Raw genomic sequence first — 21,674 nt, forward strand, 5'->3', positions numbered from 1 at the left:
TACACCAAAACGCCTACAAGCATCTCAAAGGTTTTGTTGACACGTGTTAATGGAGCAAGCAAACCAACGTTTCTAAGGACGTATTGCGGTTAAGGCTTTTCCTATTTTCTCTAAGAGGGAAGGCTTTGGATTGGCTTGAAAGGTTGCCCAACCATTCCATCACCACTTGGTATGAGTTGGCCGAGAATTCATAGCAAAGTTTTTCTCGCCGGGACATATGGCGACGTTAAGAGATGAGATCCTCGATACTAATCAAGAGCCAAATGAACCGCTTCATGAGATTTGGGAAGGGTATAGGACGATGGTTAAAGAATGTCCGAACAATGACATGACCGAAGCCATGATCCAACAAACATTCTACCGTGGCATTAACACTACCAACCAATGTGTAGTTAACCAACTCGCCGGGGGAAACTTCATGAACACACCTTATGCTGAGGCGTGTGAAATACTAGATGAGATGCCGGATACTTATTCGGCATGGCAAAGTCGAGCTAATGTGCCACAAGGTGATCCCAATGTCATTCACCTACACAACGAGCTCCATGACCACGACCAAGCAATAGCTGAGTTAACAACTACAATGAACTAATTAGCCAAAGCGCAGTTGTAACAAGTTCAAGGGCCGAAACAAGTGAATTCCATGGAAGAGATGAATATGATGGTCAACAAGAGAAGACAACGAGGTTAACAAGTTCAAGGCAATCCGGATCAATTTGAGCAAAGTGGTAGTGGTTACAATCAAGATGATGTGTATGATGATCAAAGTGAAGAGGTCCAATATGTGAACAACTACCAAGGTCAATAGGGAAATGCTCTGAATCAACAACAGTGGAGATCCAAAAGAAATTGGGAAAATCAAAATCAACAAGGAAATTGGAACAGTGGAAACAATAACAACCAAAGCAATTTGGGGAACAACAACAATCAAAACTGGGGTAACCAAGGAAACCAAGGCAACTAGGGTGGCAATAATAATAACAATTGGGGAGGCAATAACAACCAAGGGGGGTGGAACAACAATAATCAAGGAAATCGGGGACTGGGCTTTCAAAGGCCTCCGATGTATCAACAACCAAACAACCCGCCTCTATATCTAACACAAGGTCCTAGATCTTCCAATAATGAGATGGGACAGATTGAGACAATGTTTGAGCAAATGATGAAGAAAAATGCCGACTCCGATGCCCAATTGGCATCCCACAATACTTCTATCCGCAACTTGGAGTTTCAACTTGTCCAAATTTCTCAATCTTTGAATACTCACCCTAAGGGGGCATTACCAAGTGACACGGTAGTAAACCCGAAGGGTGGGAACAATGCGGGCCATGCTATGACGGTGACTACAAGAAGTGGTAGAGGTGGAGTTGCTAGTACCTCTAATCCAAGAAAGGTTGTGAGCGATGATGTGTTGGTGCAAGATGATGCAATCAATGATGTGCAAGTGAGTGATGAGAATGTGAATGAAGAAGTGAGGATAGACATTGATGACAACGTGGAGGAGACACAAAATGATGTGAACCCATCTAGGGAACACATGATAGACATACCAGAAACGGTAGTGCCCAAAGCCAAGACCCCTTTGCCAAGGCCTCCTCCACCATATCCTCAAAGGCTTGCGAAACAAAACAATGAGAATGGGTTCAATAAATTTATTGATATGTTGAAAAGTTTGTCCATAAATGTGCCTTTGGTGGAAGCTCTAGAATAAATGTTGGGACATGCCAAGTTCATGAAGGATTTGGTAACAAAGAAGAGATCAATGAACTGTGAAACAAGCAAAATGATGCACCAAGTGAGTGCTATTGTGCATTCCATGGCGCCAAAGTTAGAAGACCCCGGTGCCTTTACGATCCCATGCACTATTGGTAGTGTCGATTTCGCCAAAGCTTTGTGTGACTTGGGGGCAAGCATTAACTTGATGCCATATTCTGTTTCAAGACATTGGGGATTGGGCAACCAAGGCCCACATCCGTGAGGTTGCAAATGGTGGATAGGACAATGAAAAGGCCATTGGGGATAATTGATGATGTGCTAGTTCGGGTCGAAAAGTTCATACTTCTCGCGAATTTTGTGATACTTGACTGTGAGGTTGACTATGAGGTGACGATCATATTGGGGAGACCTTTCCTAGCTACGGGAAAGGCTTTAGTTTATGTGGAAGGAGGGGAGCTCACCTTCCAGGTGGGTGATGAAAAAGTTGTGTTCCATGTTTGCAAGTCAATGAGGCAGCCTAATAGCAACGAAGTATGTTCGTTTGTGGATCTTGTGACCGAGGTGATTGTTGAAGACACCAGTGCTGTGATTAATGTGGAAGACCCTTTGGAAGCTGTGTTGTTGAACCATGATGTGACTGAGGATGAAGGCTTGGTGGAATATGTCAATGCTTTACAAGGAATGGGTTCATATACATATGAGCCCTGGAAACTTTCCTTGGATCTTGAGAACCAGAAGACTCCACCTACAAAGCCCTCAATCGAGGAGCCTCCCATATTAGAGTTGATGCCTTTGCCTTCACACCTAAGGTATGAGTTCTTAGGCCCTTGTTCCACTTTACCTGTTATTCTTTCTTCGTGCTTAACTAACGTGCAGGTAGATGCCACCCTTCTGGTGCTCCAAAGGAGGAAGAAGGCAATAGGCTGGACATTGGCAGACATTCGGGGTATATGCCCCGCCTTTTGCATGCATAAAATCATATTGGAGGAAGATGCCAAACCCTCCATGGAACATAAAAGAAGGTTGAATTAACCATGCAAGAGGTTTTCAAGAAAGAGGTCATCAAGTAGTTAGATACTGGGGTTGTCTACCCCATTTCTGATAGTTCATGGACTTCACCGGTACAATGTGTCCCGAAGTAGGGGGGCATGACTGTGATTACAAATTACAACAATGAGTTGATTCCAACAAGAACTGTCACTGTTGGAGGGTGTGCATGGATTATAGAAAGCTCAACAAAGTGACACGGAAGGACCATTTTCCGCTTCCATTTCTTGATCAAATATTGGATGGGTTAGCCGGATGTGTTTATTATTGCTTCTTGGATGGGTAATACGGGTATAATCGGATTCTTATTGCACCTGAACACCAATAGAGAACCACCTTCACTTGTCCATATGGAACATTTGCATTCTCAAGGATGTCGTTTGGTCTATGTAATGCACCGACTACTTTTCAGCGGTATATGATGGCAATATTCATGGGGTTGAGGACTTCCTCAAGGTTTTCATGGATGATTTCTCTGTTGTGGGGGATTCTTTTGATGAGTGTTTGGGTAATCTTGATAAAGTCTTGGAACGTTGTGAAGAGACCAACTTGGTGCTTAATTGGGAGAAGTGTCACTTTATGGTAGAGGAAGGCATTGTCCTCAGCCATAAGATCTCCAAGAATGGTATTGAAGTGGATAAAGCAAAGATTGAAGTGATATCAAAACTCCCTCCTCATACTTCCGTTAAAGGAGTGAGGAGCTTTCTAGGGCATGCGGGGTTTTACCGTCGGTTCATCAAGGATTTCTCAAAGGTGGTGAACCCCTTGTGCAAGTTATTGGAAAAAGATGCAAAATTTGTGTTCAATGATGATTGCATGAAAGGTTTTGAGCTACTCAAGTATAGGTTGACCACCACTCCCATCATTACCACACCAAATTGGAGCTTACCATTTGAGCTCATCTGTGATGCTAGCGATGTGGCGGTAGGAGCGGTATTGGGGAAACACATCAACAAGATATTCCATCCGGTCTACTATGCTAGTAAGACCATGAATGACGCCCAAGTCAACTATACGGTGATCGAGAAAGAACTCTTAGCCATTGTCTTTGCTATGGAAAAGTTCCGCCAGTACCTCATAGGTACCAAAGTGATTGTTCACACCGATCACGCAGCGCTTCACTATTTGATGAGTAAGAAGGACTCCAAGGCTAGATTGATGAGGTGGGTACTTCTTCTACAAGAGTTTGATCCTGAAATCATAGACCAAAAGGGGAGTGAAAATCAAGTGGCGGACCACTTGTCCCATTTGGAAGAGGAGCGGAGACCATGAATGATGCCCAAGTCAACTATACGGTGATCGAGAAAGAACTCTTAGCCATTGTCTTTGCTATGGAAAAGTTCTGCCAGTACCTCATAGGTACCAAAGTGATTGTTCACACCGATCACGCAGCGCTTCGCTATTTGATGAGTAAGAAGGACTCCAAGGCTAGATTGATGAGGTGGGTACTTCTTCTACAAGAGTTTGATCTTGAAATCATAGACCAAAAGGGGAGTGAAAATCAAGTGGCGGACCACTTGTCCCGTTTGGAAGAGGAGGGGAGGCCCAATGATGGCCTTGAGATCAATGATTCGTTTCCGGATGAACAACTCCTTTTTATGACTTTGACGGGGATGCCTTGGTTTGCCGATGTGGCTAACTATCTTGTGAGTGGAATTGTCCCGAATGAGTTCTCTTCAAACCAAAGGAAGAAGCTCAAACGGGACTGCTTGGATTATTACTGGGATGCGCCATATCTTTTCAAAATTTGCACCGATGGTGTCATTCGGAGATATGTTCCAGAAGAAGAGCAATTGGGTATTCTTGGGGCTTGTCATTCCTCACCTTATGGTGGTCACCATGGTGGGGCGAGAACTGCTACAAAGGTCCTAAGCTGTGGATTCTATTGGCCTACCTTGTACAAAGATGCTAGTACCAAAGAGCCGGTGGGATTTCCAAGAAGAATGAGATGCCTCTCACCACCATCCTTAAGATTGATATTTTTGATGTATGGGGCATCGAATTTATGGGTCCATTTGTGAGTTCATATGGGAACAACTATGTTCGTGTTGATGTGGATTACGTCTCCAAATAGGTTGAAGTTGTGGCTTTGCCCAACAATGAAGCATGGAGTGTGGTGGCTTTCTTGAAGAAAAACATATTCACAAGGTTCGGCACCCCAAGGGCCATTATCAGTGATGGGGGTTCTCATTTTTGTAACAAAGCCTTTGACACTTTACTCTCCAAGTATGGTGTCACTCATAAGGTGTCAACTCCTTATCACCCCCAGGCAAGTGGACAGCTTGAGGTCTCCAACAGGGAGATCAAGAGTATTCTTTCCAAGACTGTCAATGCCAACCGGACTGATTGGTCAAGAAAACTTGACGATGCTTTATGGGCCTATAAAATAGCTTACAAGACTCCAATTGGTATGTCTCTGTATCTATTGGTATTTGGTAAAGCATGTCACCTCCCGGTGGAATTAGAGCATAAGGCCATGTGGGCGTTGAAGAAGTTGAACTTAGAGTGGGATGTAGATGCAAATCTTCGGGTGGAGCAATTGAATGAACTTGATGAGTTTCGGTTCCATGCCTACTCCAGTTCGTCCCTGTATAAGGACAAGATGAAGTACCTACATGATAAGTATATCCAGAACAAAGAATTCAAAGAAGGTGACCTTGTTCTCTTATTCAACTCTCGGTTATGTATGTTTCCGGGTAAGCTAAAGTCAAAATGGAGTGGTCCCTTTGAAGTGGTGCATGTAACACCCTTTGGTGCTCTAGATTTGAAAAACAAGAATGGTGAGATCTTTAGAGTCAATGGGCATCAAGTGAAGCACTACCTTGGTAAAGTTGATGATGGCTATGTTGTGGCATTGGTTCATTTCAAGTGAATGATGGTAACATGCGTCGTGCCGCACGTTAAATCATGCATTTCTTGGGAGGCAACCCATGTGTTTTTCTTTCTTTTGATTATCTTATTAGATTAGACATTGTTTTGGACTAACTGGTTATGAAGTGTATGCAAGAATTGGTTGTGCAGTGCAGCAAATTGACAATGGAAAATTTTGGCTAAGTGTTGGAAGTTCGCAGACCGCGCCCAAAATTTTGCGGACCGCGCCCAAAATTTCGCAGTCCGCACGAGCATCTCACGGCCGCACCTTTTTGTTCGTGGACGCATACTTGACAAGAGCAAAATGCCAACTCTCAGAAGTTGGACTGTCAAATATCCTTCATCATTCGCAGCCACGTTCACATTTTCGCGGACCGCGGTAATTTTGCGGTCGCATCCATTATTCCGCGAACCGCCCAGGTGCTTGAAGTTGTTCTTCATCAGCTAACAAAATGCGGACTGCGATAGAATTTCGCGGCCGCTTTTAGATAAGTCGATGGGTTCCACAAGCTGCTAAGTATAAATAGGGGCTCCTTAATCTTTTTACACTTTTCGACCCCTAACATTTCACCGCACAAAAGTACTGGTCATCTTCTATGGCTCTCAATCTTGTCTCTTTCTAATCAAGAGTTCTTTTCCTACTAAAATTTCACAACTGGTACGTTCAGATCCTTGCATTGATTTTATCTGTTTCTTTTCTTTTCTCTTTGTTTTAATTTTTCTTTTTAGTTTTTAGTTAGAGTTAAATACATCCCTTAATCTAAAATTACTGCTTAAGCATATGTGGGGTAATGTTTACATGCCTAATGGGGGATTGGGTGAGTAACCTTGATTGCTAATTGAACGGACTTTATGGACTTAGTGAAAACCCTTGGTTAATGTGTTCATCAGTACCAGTTGCATTCAAATTTCGTGGCCGCGGTTAATTTTTCATGGTTCGCAGTAGGGTATGCGGCCGCATTCCATTTTTCGCAGTCCGCGAAACCCTGCCTTTTCATTACTGAGTATTGATATAAGTTCGCGACCGTGGTCATTTTTTCACAGTCTGTGGTTGGTTCTTCGCGGCCGCGTCCATGTTTTCGCGGACCACGCCCTTGAACTTCAAAGAGTCTGATAATAGCTTTCGCGACCGCGTCCACTTTTTCGCGGTCCGCGGTTGATCATTCGCAGCTGCGTCTACTTTTTCGCGTTCCGCAATTGTCCAAGTTTAGAGAGTCAGTAGTCTGAATCTGACCTCCTCGCGACCGCATTCACTTTTTCGCGATCCGCAATGGGCCATCCGCGACCGCATTCACTTTTTTGCGGTCCGCGATGCCTTCTTTTGAGAAGCAGTATTTGCATTTCATCTGCAGTGTTTTAACATATGCTTGAAGCTTTATTCTGACTGTATTTCATTGCTTGTTTTCTGCAGACAATGATCCATTCCAAAGGTAGAGGTGATACATCTAAAGGGAGGGCAGAACCCTCCCGAGGTAGGGGTAAAGGAAAGACCAAGATACCCTTAACAGTGCAAAAGTCGATTGGGAAATTAAGAGCCTCCATCAAAGCTGCAGATAGAGCAGCGGACCATTCAGTCACTAGTGAGTATGTCCCTTCCCGGGAAGCTTCGGAAGGAGACTTTGTGCCAACTCATGTCCCAGCACAGTTCCAAGGGAAAGTCCAGTTACGAGATGAACCTACCTCCTCTTCAGAGTTGTCTGATGGCTCAGAGGAATATAGTGAGGCTTTGGCACCATCTTCCCCACCTGCTACAACTTCGGCTTCACCAGCTACCCCTATTGCTGTGGATGATGATGATGATGTACCGGATGACGGGAGATGGGGTGACACCAATGTTGAGGGGTTGGCCAGGTCTAGAAAAGCTAAGGTGTGGGCTGATAGATTTGTGAGTGAAATAGCTTATCAGAAGTTCCGAGAATGGTGGCCCCAAAGGTCGCTTACCCTTGAGAGACAGTTCATAGAGAGAGACCTCCTTCCCCACAATCCAAATTTCAAGAGACGTTTGAGGAGAGAATAGGATGGAAGTTCTTCACCATCGAAGTTCCGGATGCTAATGAATACCTTGTCAAAGAGTTCTATGCAAACGTTGCCCACATAAAAAAGGGCACCACTGTGAAAAAGGTCTAGAACTTGAAGATCCGGTTTGATGGCTACACGTTGAATGAATATGCTGGTTTTGAGGATGTAGAAGCAGTGCAATACTTGGAGAAGCTGGCACTTGATGAAGCAACTCATCCATGGTTGGCAGAGATAATAGCCCTAGGGACGACATCGGCATGGCTCACAGTTGGAGTCCCAATATACAAAAACACCCCCAGCTTTGAAGCCAAGGGGTGGTCCACCTTTGTATGCAGCCGGCTGGACCCCTGTCAGCACGATAATGTCCTCACATTCACCCGGTGTGTCCTGATAGCCTCCGTCATAGCGGGGTATCCTATCAATGTAGGGAACCTCATGTACTATCACATCACAAAGGCAGTTGAAAAGGAAGAAAGATCCTACCCCTACCCCAACTTCCTCACCATGTATTTCGAGGACCAAGGAGTTGAGAAGAAGCTCTATGACACAAAGACAAAGCCAAAATAGCCTTTTTCCTGGTATAGCACCAAGGGACCGAACAACCCTAAAGCAAAGGGTAAAGCCGCTATCTCCACTGGCCAGTCTGAAGAGCCAAGGGTAGCAGCCGCCGAGTCAGAGCCTTCTACAGCAGGGGGATCTTCAGCTACCATACCTCCTCCTTCATCCGGGCCATCCATCACCATGCCATTGTCTGTGCCCTCTTCTTCCACTTACCCTCAGACTGCACTGCAGATTTCTCAAACATTTTCCAGCATTAACAACTGGATGCAGGCAGCTACATCAAAGTTGTCTGTCTTATCCAGCGCAGTAGCAACACAGTCAGCCCCGGCACAGCCTCAAGTACCTCCATCAGTGGAGGAGTCATTGAAGGAGCTTCTAGACAACCAGAAGAAGCTCTTGGACAACCAGAAGACGATCCTATGGAAAGGCCATCAAGGATCTGGGCAAGCAAGTGAAAAAGATGAAGAAGACTCGGTCCTCAAAAGAGTCAGTGGAGCAGCTGAAGAAGGAGGTAGAGAAGTTTACTTCAGTTGGAGACATCCTACTAGACTTGCTCTTGAAGGAGCAAGTCACAGCAGCACAGGCAGCAGAGCATGAGGCACCAACAACTGGCCAGTCTGAGGAGCCGGCTGCGACTACACATACCGCTGCAGAGATGATCCAGATGCTCTGCAACCCCATGGTCCCCCAGTCAAATTTGGAGATCCAGTTAGAGGACCCAGAGGGAGCTGCTGATCCTATGCAGTCCGAGGACCCAACTCGTGTGCCGAATCCAATGCAGACCATATAGGGAGTTTTCTTTACTCTTTAAACCTCTCCCTGGTCTTATTTTGATATTAGCATTGAGGACAATGCTATCTTTTACTTCTCTTTATTTCACTTTTGGTATGTATATATTCGGTACTTTCACATTTGGTATGTATATATTTTTACCATTGGATGTATATATTCATTTTCATTTATATAAATATTCGCTTTACTTGAAGTTTGTATATATTCAGCTTGATTCCCGTAGTTTACTTCATAACTTCTTTCGTAATTTTACTTCATAGCTTCTTATTTCCCTTAGTAGTTTCTTTTTAAGTTGTTAGCTTCTTTTTGAGTTTTTATGATGACAATAAGCCTTTGGTTTTTTTAATGCAACGGTTCTTTCCAAAGGTGGATGTTGTGTGAACCGGGTGGCTCTTCCCGATGATGGATGGCGTGACAACCTTCTTAAGGGATTGAGTCTGTTTTCTTTATGTTTTTGTGTAAATAGTAGTAATGAATAAAAGTGTCTTAGGTAAGCTTCACTTGGGCCTAACACATTTACCTTCAACCTTATGGTTAGAAACAAGTTGATTGTCAAAGAATAGTTCTAGTTGTGACCTTTAGACTCTTGTGTTGACTAAACAATAATCGAGTGGCTTCTTGGAGCCATTTGTGATGCTCAATCTTAGCTAGGGTTGTTGTGGTCCCTCGACTCTATTCTCTTTAAGAATCCAATAGCTTGTGAGGTGAGGTATTGAATTGCAAGTGCAAGTGCCGTGTCAACAAGTCTAGAACTTGCCCTGAATGTTTGTCTAGGCAAAAATTCTAAGTGTAGCTCGACTTGAGAAATGATTATAGGCTCTCCTTGGTCAAATGTCAAACTTGAAAGCTTCCGTAGCCTACCAATATGATAACCCTAGTCAACCCCTTTGAGTCGAAGCCCTTTTTCTTTCAATAACCACGATACAAGCCTTTATCCATTCTGTAATGACCCTCTCTTGGCACCCCATCTTTCCTTAGCATTCACAATTGGGAAAAGCATAAGTTTGGGGGAGAGACGAGGAATGTGAAAGTGATAAAAGGTACAAAATGAAGAAAAGCGAAGGCAAAAGAAAAGAAAGAAAAGCCAAAAATAAGTATGTCAAAAAGAAAATGAATAAGATAGAAAAGTGAAGGGATTCAATGAAAGCAATGATGAAAGGCATGGAATGATTAGTAAAGGAGAGAAATGATCATCATGAGCAAGAAAGAGTGACAGTGTGTCTCTCTAGTTCCCCTAAGGAAGAAGAAAATTACTCAAAGAGTCAAGAAAGTGTGAGCCGAAATGAGAAAATGGAGTGCTTAAGGAAAGATGAAACCGTCATATGCCAATAAGTCCTACCTTGAACCAAAATCCTTCATTACATTCCCGCAAAAGCTCTATTTGATTTCTAGTTGAGTGAGCTTACATTAGTAGTGATTTACATAAGGGGCAAGCTTATGGTACTTAGAGCCGGACTTGTGACATTCCCTTGAGAGAGATGAGCGTACTTCTCCACAATCCTTGTTTTGAGTGCTACAATCTAAAGTGAGATTTGCATTGAGAGTAGAGGAGGAAGAGTTTGGGTTCCACAATGACCTACGTAGTAAAGCGAGCTCCTTGATGACTTAAGTCAACTCTTGATGCTCTTGTGTCGCACTAGAACTATGGTACTCAAAAGGTTGTGTGTTTTCGATAATTCATTTGTGTTAAGGGTAATTGTTAGTGCCAATTGATGCATGTTTGATTCGCATTAGGGCAGCTGAAATATCCTTCTGTTTTGTTGAAGTGGGGGTGGGAATTATCTTATTTTCTTGAGGACAAGCAAACGCTTAAGTTTGGGGGAGTTGATAAGTGGGGATTTTAACCATTATTTGCTCTCTTTTTACTTGTGTTTTGGGCTTAAAATGCGTAAAGGTATTCCCGAAAACTAACATAATATGCTTGCTTGCAGGGATTGTTCGCAATGAGCCAAAGTGGCCATGATCAACTCATAAATGAGTCAAAATATGAACAAAGACCAAGATTGGGCCAAGAGCTGTAGAACGTGGACCGCGACATAAAAGTGAGGCCGCGTAAGTATCAACGCGGACGCGGCCAATAATTCGCGGACGGCGAAATGGAGAATCAGAGAGGTGGTGTTTGGGCATAGATATGGACGCGAACCGCGTCAAAAAAGTGGTGTTCGCGAAAGCACCACTGCGGCCGCGATTGGAATTCCTCGGACCGCAGCTGCTAAGGTTCAGAGAGCTCACAAGTTATGCAAAAATGTTAAACGCGGATCGGGATCAAAATTACGCGGACGCGGTGAAAATTATGTGGTCCGCGAAACAAGGTTCAACCCACTCCCAGATGTGAAGAAACATGGACCACGATCAAAATTACGTGGCCGCGAAAACAAGAGTGCGGCCGCGGTCTGACTTACGCGGCCGCGAAACCTCCGCAGGGGTATTTTGTCCGAAAATTTCAGCTTAGTAAATAGATCTTTTTCACATTTTTAGGTTAAGTTTTGTTTTTCTGAGCACGTGAGACGGCCAGATTTACTGTTTTGGGCAATTTTGTATTAGATTCAACTTTTAACATTAGCTTTCCGTCTTTTAATCTAGTATTATGGATTTTAATCTTTATTTCATCTTTGATTTCTGCTATTTCCATGAGCAGCTAAACCCATAGCTATTGTTGTGACCCAACCCTAGTGTGGATATTTGATGGGTCTTGAATGTGTATGGGTTAGTAGTATTTAGCCTGGTTCTTGCTAGAACTCTGGAATTAGTGGTTGCAAGCACTGATTCATGCCTTTATGACTTAGTCTCTACTTGAGAAAGAGGGACTAAGTCTAGGAAAACTAGGCTAACAAGGAATTGGGGTAAACTCAAGAAATTGATAGCCCCAATTAAAGGGTTAAACCTAGAGATAGTAATACCCGACTTGAACTAAAATCACTTGTATTGCATGAATACCCATTTGGACTTGAGAAAGCCAAATTTGGCAAAATCACTCAAACCACCGAGAGGTATAGAGTGAGTGCGCGGGTGTGATAGTTATACTACGACCCCAATTAATCACGTGATTGCCCTAGGTTCTTGCTATCCGTTAGATATCCACCTAGGCGGAAGTCACTACCCTAGTCCCTTTAAACCCTTGAAAATCAACACAAAAAACATTGTACTTAGTTTTAACTATTGCATGCTATAGAATAGACGTAGAGGGCAAACCAACCATGTGTGGAAGTGTAATTAAGAGAAAAACCCACATTTAGACTCGGATATAAATCTAACTCCAAACAAATTAACTCCCTGTGGATTCGATCCCGACTTTGTTGGATAAAACTCCATCGACCATCCTCGCTACTCAATAGTAGTGCAGGCTTGGACCCGATCAGGTTGTTCCATGTAGATTTCTTCCTCCAAATCTCCATTCAAGAAGGCCGTCTTAACGTCCATTTGATGAATTTCAAGACCATACACTACAGCTAATTCTACTAACATCTGTATGGACATAATTCTTGTAACTGGAGAATATGTATCAAAGTAGTCAAGACCTTCTCGTTGTCTATACCCTTTGACTACAAGTCTTGCCTTAAATTTATCAATAGTGCCATCATCTTTTATTTTCCTCTTAAAAATCCATTTATAACCCAAAGGTTTATTTCCAGGAGGAAGATCAACCAATTCCTATGTATGATTGTTCAATATGGATTCTATTTCACTATTGACCGCCTCTTTCCAATATAATGATTCTGAAGAAGACATAGCTTCTTTAAATGTTCGAGGCTCATTTTCCAATAAGAAAGTCACAAAATCTGGTCCAAATGAAGTAGACGTTCTTTGACGTTTACTATGTCTTGGATCCTCCTGATTAAATGTACTTTCTTTTTTTTCTTCCCGAGGTCGTTTAGATCCTTCACCAATCGATTCACATTCCTTTTTATACGGATATATATATTTTTAAAGAACTCAACATTATCTGATTCTATAACTGTATTATTATGAATGTCGGGATTTTCTGATTTATGAACCAGAAATCGATATGCTTTACTATTGGTCGCATATCCTATTAAAACACAATCAATGGTTTTCGGTCCTATTTTTACCCTTTTGGGTTTTGGAACTTGCACTTTTACCAAGCACCCCCACACTTTAAAATAATTCAAGTTGGGCTTCCTTACTTTCCATTTTTCATATGGAATGGATTGTGTTTTGCTATGGGGTACTCGATTTAGTATTCGGTTAGCCGTAAGAACGGCTTCCCCCACAAGTTCTGTGGCAAACCAGAACTTAACAACAATGCGTTCATCATCTCCTTTAATGAACGATACTTTCTTTCCGCAATCTCATTGGATTGGAGAGTGTAAGGGGTCGTTGTTTGATGACTAATTCCGTATTCTAAACATATTTCTTCAAAAGGAGATTCATATTCACCACCCCTATCACTTCTTATCATTTTAATTCTCTTGTTAAGTTGCGTTTCAACTTTATTTTTGTATTGCTCGAATACGTCTATTGCTTCATCTTTACTATTAAGTAAGTAAACATAGCAATATCGAGTACTATCGTCAATAAAAGTTATGAAATACTTCTTTTCACCGCGAGATGGTATTGACTTCATGTCGCAAATATCTCTGTGAATTAAGTCTAAAGGATTTGAATTCCTTTCAACTGACTTATAAGGATGTTTAACATACTTAGATTCCACACATATTTGACATTTTTATTTGTCGCATTCAAACTTAGGCAATACTTCCAAGTTAATCAGTTTCCGCAAGGTTTTATAATTGACATAACCCAAACGTATATTACATAATTCATTTGACTCAAGTAAGTAAGACAAAACTAAAAGTCTATTATTATTCTCAACAACCATTACATTCAGCTTGAAAAGGCCCTCAGTGAGGTAACCTTTTCCTGAAAACATTTCATTCTTACTTATTATAACCTTATCGGATACAAAAACACACTTAAAACCGTTATTAACAAGAAGTCCAGTAGAAACTAAGTTCTTCCTAATCTCGGGAACATGAAGGACATAGTTCAAAGTCACCACCTTGCCAGAAGTCATTTTCAGAAATATCTTCCCACATCCTTCAATTTTGGCCGCTGCAGCATTTCCCATAGAAAGCGTCTCTTCGGGTCCAACAGGAGCATATGTAGCAAACGCTTCCCTAACAGCACAAACATGGCGAGTGGCTCCAGAATCAATCCACCACTCCTTAGGATTTCCCACCAGGTTGCATTCAGAAAGGATAGCAGACAAGTCATCAACATCTTCGTGCTTCTCAACCATGTTCTTCTTGTCTTTATTTGGAGCACGACAATCTGTAGATTTGTGTGCAGCTTTCCCACAGTTGTAGCAATTTCCGTTGAACCGCTTCTTGCTGGGTTGCTTTTTGGTCCAGAAGTCTGCTTCCTCTTTCTCTTATTTTGAGAAGTATCATAAACAATGTTTGCTCCCATTATTGTTGAGTTTCCACGGCCTCTCTTTTCAGCAGCTTTGTTGTCCTCTTCGATTCTCAACCAAACCATGAGATCTTCAAGGGACATCTCATTGCGTTTGTGTTTCAAGTAGTTTTTGAAGTCTTCCACAAAGGAGGCAACTTCTCAATCATCGCTGCAACTTGGAATGCTTCATTGATGACAAGACCTTCAATGAAAATTCTATTAGCAAAAATAATAAAATTAATACTTTCAACATCAGTATTAATTCGACTTATACCTTCAACAAGGAGATCGTGAATAATTACTTGCAATTCCTGGACTTGGGTAATAACAGACTTGCTATATACCATTTTGTAGTATTAAAACTTAGCGGCAATGAATTTCTTCAACCCGGCATCTTCAGTTTTGTATTTCTTTTCAAGCGCAATCCAAAAATCTTTTGACGTCTCCACACCACTGTAGACGTTATACAGATCGTCTTCCAGTCCGCTAAGAATATAATTCTTGCACAGAAAATTAGAATGCTTCCATGCCTCAATCACGAGAAAGCGTTCATTCTCTGGAGTATCATCGGGCAGAACAGGAACATCTTCCTTAATTAACTTCTGTAGACTTAAAGTAGTCAAGTAGAAGAACATCTTTTGCTGCCAGCGCTTGAAATCAATCCCGAAAAATTTTCCTGATTTATCCGCCGTTGCCAACGCCGGTGTTCGGCTTGTCGATGCATTGGCAGTCACCATCGGAACAGCTTGGTTCCCGTTGTCATTAGTCATTTCTGTAAAAGAATGACACAAACAAACGTTAAAATCACGTAGATTTTAATCTCCAAAGGAGTAGAAAACCACAAAGGTTTTAATCTCCAGAATAGTGAATATAACACAATTACAGAAAATAAAATTAAATTTCTTAAGCTTGTTAGTATACTGTATTTGTAAAATAAATTTGGAGAAAATAAAATAACATATAAATAGAAATATAAACGAAAAAGTAGTTAATCCAAGCCTACTGAATTCACAGTGTTTCCTTAAGGAATTTAACCCCCTCCTAGTACCCAAGGTTGTGGATTATTTCCTCCCAGGATAGAACGAATTACACACTGGTGTAGTGGTACTTCAAACCCCAGTGTTTCAGCGAACAAAAGCTCGGTAGCAAATCACACTTATTGTTTCTTTCTTTGAAGTTAAAACAATGCAGAAGAAAGGAGGAGAACCCAGAAAATCATATGGAAAATCTGAGAGAATGGACTTGTATTTATAGCCAATGTTGAGCTCAAAACTGAAGAGGTGCAACTCTTCAGAATGGCTGTTTATGTAAAACGGCCATAACATAAATGACTATTTACGCAATAATAAACCGGGAATTGAAGAGGGATGTTAATTTTCAGCTATAAAACCGAAAACTAAAAACGGATAACGGTAATAAAACATTTAATATTTCCGTTGGATTTCATATTAATATTCCGTTGGATTTCTGTTAATATTTGCTATTAACAAATAAATTTGGTCCAAAAAATAAATAAATCAATCGATCATTTGACCAAATCCGAAGCCGAGCAATGATGACAGCGAGAGGTTTGCCTTCTTTTTAACTCTTTAAGAGCTAAAAGAAGAGCAATTGTATATATACCCATCAAAAACATTTTTCTCTTCCAATATGGGACAATGTCCTTTTGTAGGGAAACTTAAAATTTCACTCAAAAATTTCATTTTCCCTCCATTTCTCATTCACCCTCTTTTAAGTCTATTTAGCTTAAAACCTCAACATAAACTATTGTTGATCACATTTACCCTCTTTCCTTAGGCCATAGATCTATATATCAATGCAATGCATATTCAAATACCAAATACTTGCATTGAACTATGCGTATTCCACCAAATACTTTACTCCCAAAATGTAAGATCTTTGCGTTGAGCTAAGGGAAATCCACCAAATCTTACATTCGGTCAGAAAGATTAGCTAGTGCAAATCCTACAAAGAAGAAGCACCAAAAATCCAGTTTGACCTGTGGATCGATTGATAGTAGTAATTAAATTAAAGGAAAGACTTTATGGGTAAGTTTTTCTGCTCCGCTGTTTTAATCAGAACTTGGAAAAGCTAATTTAGCTAATACACATTTCTAATGCAGAGGCAAAAAGCACATATGGATAGTGGAGAACTGATCTTCATGACAAAAGTAGTCAGAACAGAGCTCTTCCAACATGTCCATAGCATATAACAACTTTGTCCATCTTATAAAAAACAAGAAATTGTGAACTTGAGTTCATCACCAACTCAAATGCTTTGTTTACTTATTCTGCCAATGGTCCTTTACTTATAAGCTTAATAATTAAACCTGCACCGGACATTGAAGTTATAAAGTACAATACTGATAAGTTATACTATTTTGTGTTTTGATGATTTACCAAACAGTCTTAAGGAACCAGATAGGAACCAGTTCTGATCAGTTCTTTTGGCCTTGATATGATATGTTACTTCATGTTTTGATACTGGTCAAACGTTCTCGAGGAACCAGATAGGGACCAAATGTGATTAGTTATATGATATGTTACTTCATGTTTAGATGCTGGTCAAACGTTCTTGAGAAACCAGATAAGGACTAGATGTGATCAGTTCCTTGGCCGTCATATAGTCAACTCTATATATGTAAAAGTTGTTGCATTGTACTGACTTACAGCAGTAATGGGTGTTAAGGGGTCGGGTCGGGCCGGGCCGGGCTAGAGGAAAAGGGGACCGACCGATCTAGGTACCGGTCTGATTACCAGTTACAATTTACCGAGTTTACCGATGCTAAATGGAACCGGAACGGTACCGGGCCTAATAGGACGGGCCGGTCTTAGTTAAAATAAAATAAGTATTGTAAGACATAAAATTAAACTTTTAAAGTTTAAAGTTTAAACTTTAAAGTGTTAAATTTGAAATTTGAATTTAAAATTTAAAAATTGAAATTAAGTGGCTACATAAATTATTGAATAAGACCAATATGTAAGGATCAAACTTCAAAGGCTTTCATTTTATATTTTCATTGCATGATAATACTTCAAATTATCTTGTGTAATAAACGAACACATTAAGATTAAATAAGTACAATAAATTCAAAATCAACTTAAATACGAATTCCTGGAGGATGCTCAAGACAACCCTTGATATGCCTCCTTAAACCAGTTGTGTCCTCCCACTTTCGACGAACATTAAAGACTCGATTACAGTTCTTGCACTCTACTTTGCGAACTTCTTCATTTTTTTCTACCACCTCAAAGTGTTCCCAAACATGTGAACGCACTCTAGAAGCACGAGGCATGATTTAACTTGAACCTAACAAAAATGGTAACCACATTTCACTTGATAATTATAATTTTGTAGTGGCTACCGTAAATAATTGATAAAACTTGAAATATTAATTAATTGAGAACTTGAGAGCAATAAGCAATTCAATAATCAAGAAAAAATTAAGAGAGAATTAGAGCAGAAGAAGTGAGCAAGTTGTGAGAAAAAATAAAGAAGATGTGGGCTATCTATAGTTTTTTAAAAAGCTAAAATATAATTTATCAAATAGGGGTGGAGGGAGGAGGGCGGGCTAAAGAGGTAGGCCGAAATGGCTAAAAGTACAAAAAATGGCCGTGGGAATCGAATTCCACCATAAATTGAATACTTGATGATTTTTGAAGTCTTGAAATTGAATTTCGCAACTCCGACGTTACCGCGAATAAACTTCAAAGTGAGAGATGAGTGAAGAAAAGAAGAAGAGGGGGCCTATTTATAGTTTTTCAAAGGGTTAAATTAGTAAATATAAAAGTGCTATTTTTAATTTTAAAAAATGCCCAAAAATGGTTATTTTAGCAATTAAGACCGTTGGGCAACGGTCAAAATGGGAGCTGACCGTTGCCAACGGTCAAAGATTTTTTTTAAAATAAATCAAATCTAGTCGATCCGGGTCGGTCCGGTTCACCGGTTCAAGCTTGACATCACATTACCGGTTTGGACCGGTCCGGTTAATCGGTATCCAAATCTACACAGGCACAGGCTGCTTCATTGTTCAGCCCAACCCTGTCCGACGTCTTTACCCCCGGGTCGGTCCGGTTCAGGCAGAAATCGATCTTTGGTCCGGTTCGGTTGGAAACCGGTTTAGGCCGGTCTGGAACCGGGTCAACCCGGCCCGTTTGACAGGTTTAGCAGCACTACAGCAGCACAACTGTAGCTTGCTAAGGCCAAACTAAAAGACCCTATCTCTTCTCGCATGCTTGTTCATATTTAGTCAAACCTCTCTGTAACAACATCCCTATATAACAATACTTCACTATAAAAGTCAAGCTTTTCCCGAAACTAATTTTCATGTTATGTTATAATATATGTTCTTTATAATAGCACTTCGCTATAACATCCAAAAATATTCGGAACAAACGAGACTGTTATAGATAGATTTGACTGTATATAGAACATGATACAAGGTTTTGACCTAACACTTGCAAATCCAAAAATTCATATTCTCTCAAGTGCTAGCTGCCACAGCTTTCAAGGCTCTCTCAAGAACAAAGCTGCTATAACCTCAAAGACCAGATCCAGAGATTGAAGATATATTAAGTCCTTAGGTTTGTTAAGTCTTTGTCATTTTGTTCTTTACTTTGTTATCCTACACTACTTTCAAGAAGTGTCTTTGTATGACAGATTTCAACCATTGTTTTGTTTGGTTTCTTGACTAGAGTTATTCAAGGTTTGTTGCTTTGTAATAGAGTTACTGCAAAGGGCTTATAATAGAGTTATTGTAAAAGTGAGTGATTAAGAGTTTAATTTCTAGATTGGAATATGTTGTAATCTGAAGTTTGCTCAGTTTAGTGGAGTTGAAATCCTACTGGGGTAGGTCGTGACTTTTAATCCCATGAGCAGGGAGTTTTCTACGTAAATATCGCGTGTTCTTTATTTACTACTTGTTTACTGTAGGAACTGATAGAGAACTTGGTTGGTTCTCTATACTGTTTAACGGACCCCTAATTTCTATCAATTGGTATCAGAGCAGGTTCTTTCTAAAAGGTTAACACCTAGAAAAGATCGTCATCATGGCTTCTTCATCAATCCTTGAGGAAGGACAATCAACCACAAGACCTCCAAGATTCAATGAAAAGTATTATGGATGGTGGAAAACTAAGCTAGTGACCTCCATTGCACTTTGGAGGGGCTCTCCGCCTAAGGTCGGCCCTACGTCATAATTTGTGGCTGCGGGGGCCTGCGTTCACGCGTCCCTACCCAATTCTTTATCTAAAGTTTTCCACTCTAAGACATGAATATTGTGTGCTTGTTGCAACCTGTGGCATATTGCCTACTTTTTCTTAACCAAATACAGTGATAAAAAACCAACTCTATCTCTGTGTCTTGTTTGTATATATGGTGAAATTCCACAATAAAATGCCTTTCCTTAAGCTCTATGATGTCTGTCAATAGGATACAGAAAAAACAGTTGGAGAGTAACTTATGCATCTGGAAATCAGCAGCTATAAACTCAGTAATAACAATGAATAAACTATTGCTGATCACATTTACAATCTTTCCATAGGCCATATCAATATATGAATGCTCTGCATATTCAAATACCCTTTCCATCCAACCCTACCCTAATGATGAGGAGGAAACGGCCCCTGAAAAGATGTAGGATCTTTGCATTGAACTATGCGAATTCCACCAAATACTTTACTCCCAAAGATCCATAAAGTGCAAGATCTTTGCGTTGAGCTAAGGGAATTCCACCAAATGGTACAATCACATAATCTGACATCAGTCAAGCCCAAAATCCAGTTTGACCTGTGGATTGATTGATTAGCAACACATCCTTAAAGATAGTACATTAATGTGAATACCTGTTTATGTCAAAAGAAGAGGAGTGTGAACTTATAAACACCAAAAGGGATATGGGAAAGTTTTTCTGATCCATTGTCTTAATCAGAACTTGGAAAAACTAATTTAGCTAAAACAGATTTCTAAGCCACATAGCATAGATTCTTTTTACTAAAATCGCCACGTTAGAAGACTCTAAAGAACAGGAGCACAAAGTTTATATGCAATATATTGTTATACGTGCTGAGCCAAGAATGTGAATAGCAAAATAACACGTTCACGATTCACCATATCAGCCAACATTGCAAGTAAATTGCGGGAGAAATGCCCAGGGTTGCAACCAATGGAGCTGTTCAACGATACACATTGCCCTAAGAATAAAAAAGCAAGTAAGTGAATTATATATGATAACGAAGGAGTGGAAGCACTTATGGAAAGTGGATAAATTATTGTCATACCACAAGTAGTCAGAATAAGTCCATAGCCTAAAACAAGTTTGGTGATGCACTCAAATTAAATTCACAATTTCACCCATTTTTATTGGCTTGCAGAATCTTAGCTCCGAGTATATATAGTTCCTTACACTGTTCAATGCCATATTAACACCAACTCAAAGAACCAGCTGCTTTTTTTTCTTATTCTGCCAATTGTGTCCTTTATTATAAGCTTAAAAACTAAACCTGCACTGAGAATCCAATATATAAAGTACAACACCATTCTATGGACATTTCCTCGTAATATTGTGAGCATGTATTTCTTCAGAATCACAGCGCTACATAGCTTAAATGAATCAAAAAGATGAACTTCACTTGTTAAACTGAAACCTTTTCTTCTAGAAACTGAATATCCTACTGAGAACAAATGTATCATCCTCTTTTAGAGATTTTTCCATGTCAAAGTATCAGTCACTGACCTATGGTTAAGATTGATCCTTTTAGTTATGGTAATTATTAATCAACTCCGAAAGCAAACTATTGGATTACTGGCAGCAGGGGGTGCACATTATTTTCTCCCACTAAGTTCAGCAACTTTGCAGTAATCATACGTTTTGGTTATTTGCTCATACAGTATTAGGTTTCAGGAGAATTTTTGGTATTGTACTTTTAGATTCGAGAAAGATCTGTGTATTAAATATCAGGCGTACTATTAATGAAAAAGAAACGAAAGCAAGGGGAAACAAGCAGAAAGTAGATGGCTCACTCTTACTTGGAAAATAAACGCAGAATGTCCCTCATCGGCTGACACAAAAAAAACTGAGGATCAGGAGGTGTATAAAATCATTGCAAGGAGCAACCACAAAACATACTTACCTGGACGGGGTCAATGGGCGATCAATAAGGCCCATGGCCTAGGTTGGTGACCTCCATTGCACTTTGGAGGGGTGCCCGCCTAAGGTCGGCCCAAGTGGTCGAGCCTACGTCATAATTTGTGGC

Source organism: Nicotiana attenuata, unplaced genomic scaffold, assembly GCF_001879085.1.
Source record: "Nicotiana attenuata strain UT unplaced genomic scaffold, NIATTr2, whole genome shotgun sequence".
Taxonomy (NCBI): Eukaryota; Viridiplantae; Streptophyta; class Magnoliopsida; order Solanales; family Solanaceae; genus Nicotiana; species Nicotiana attenuata.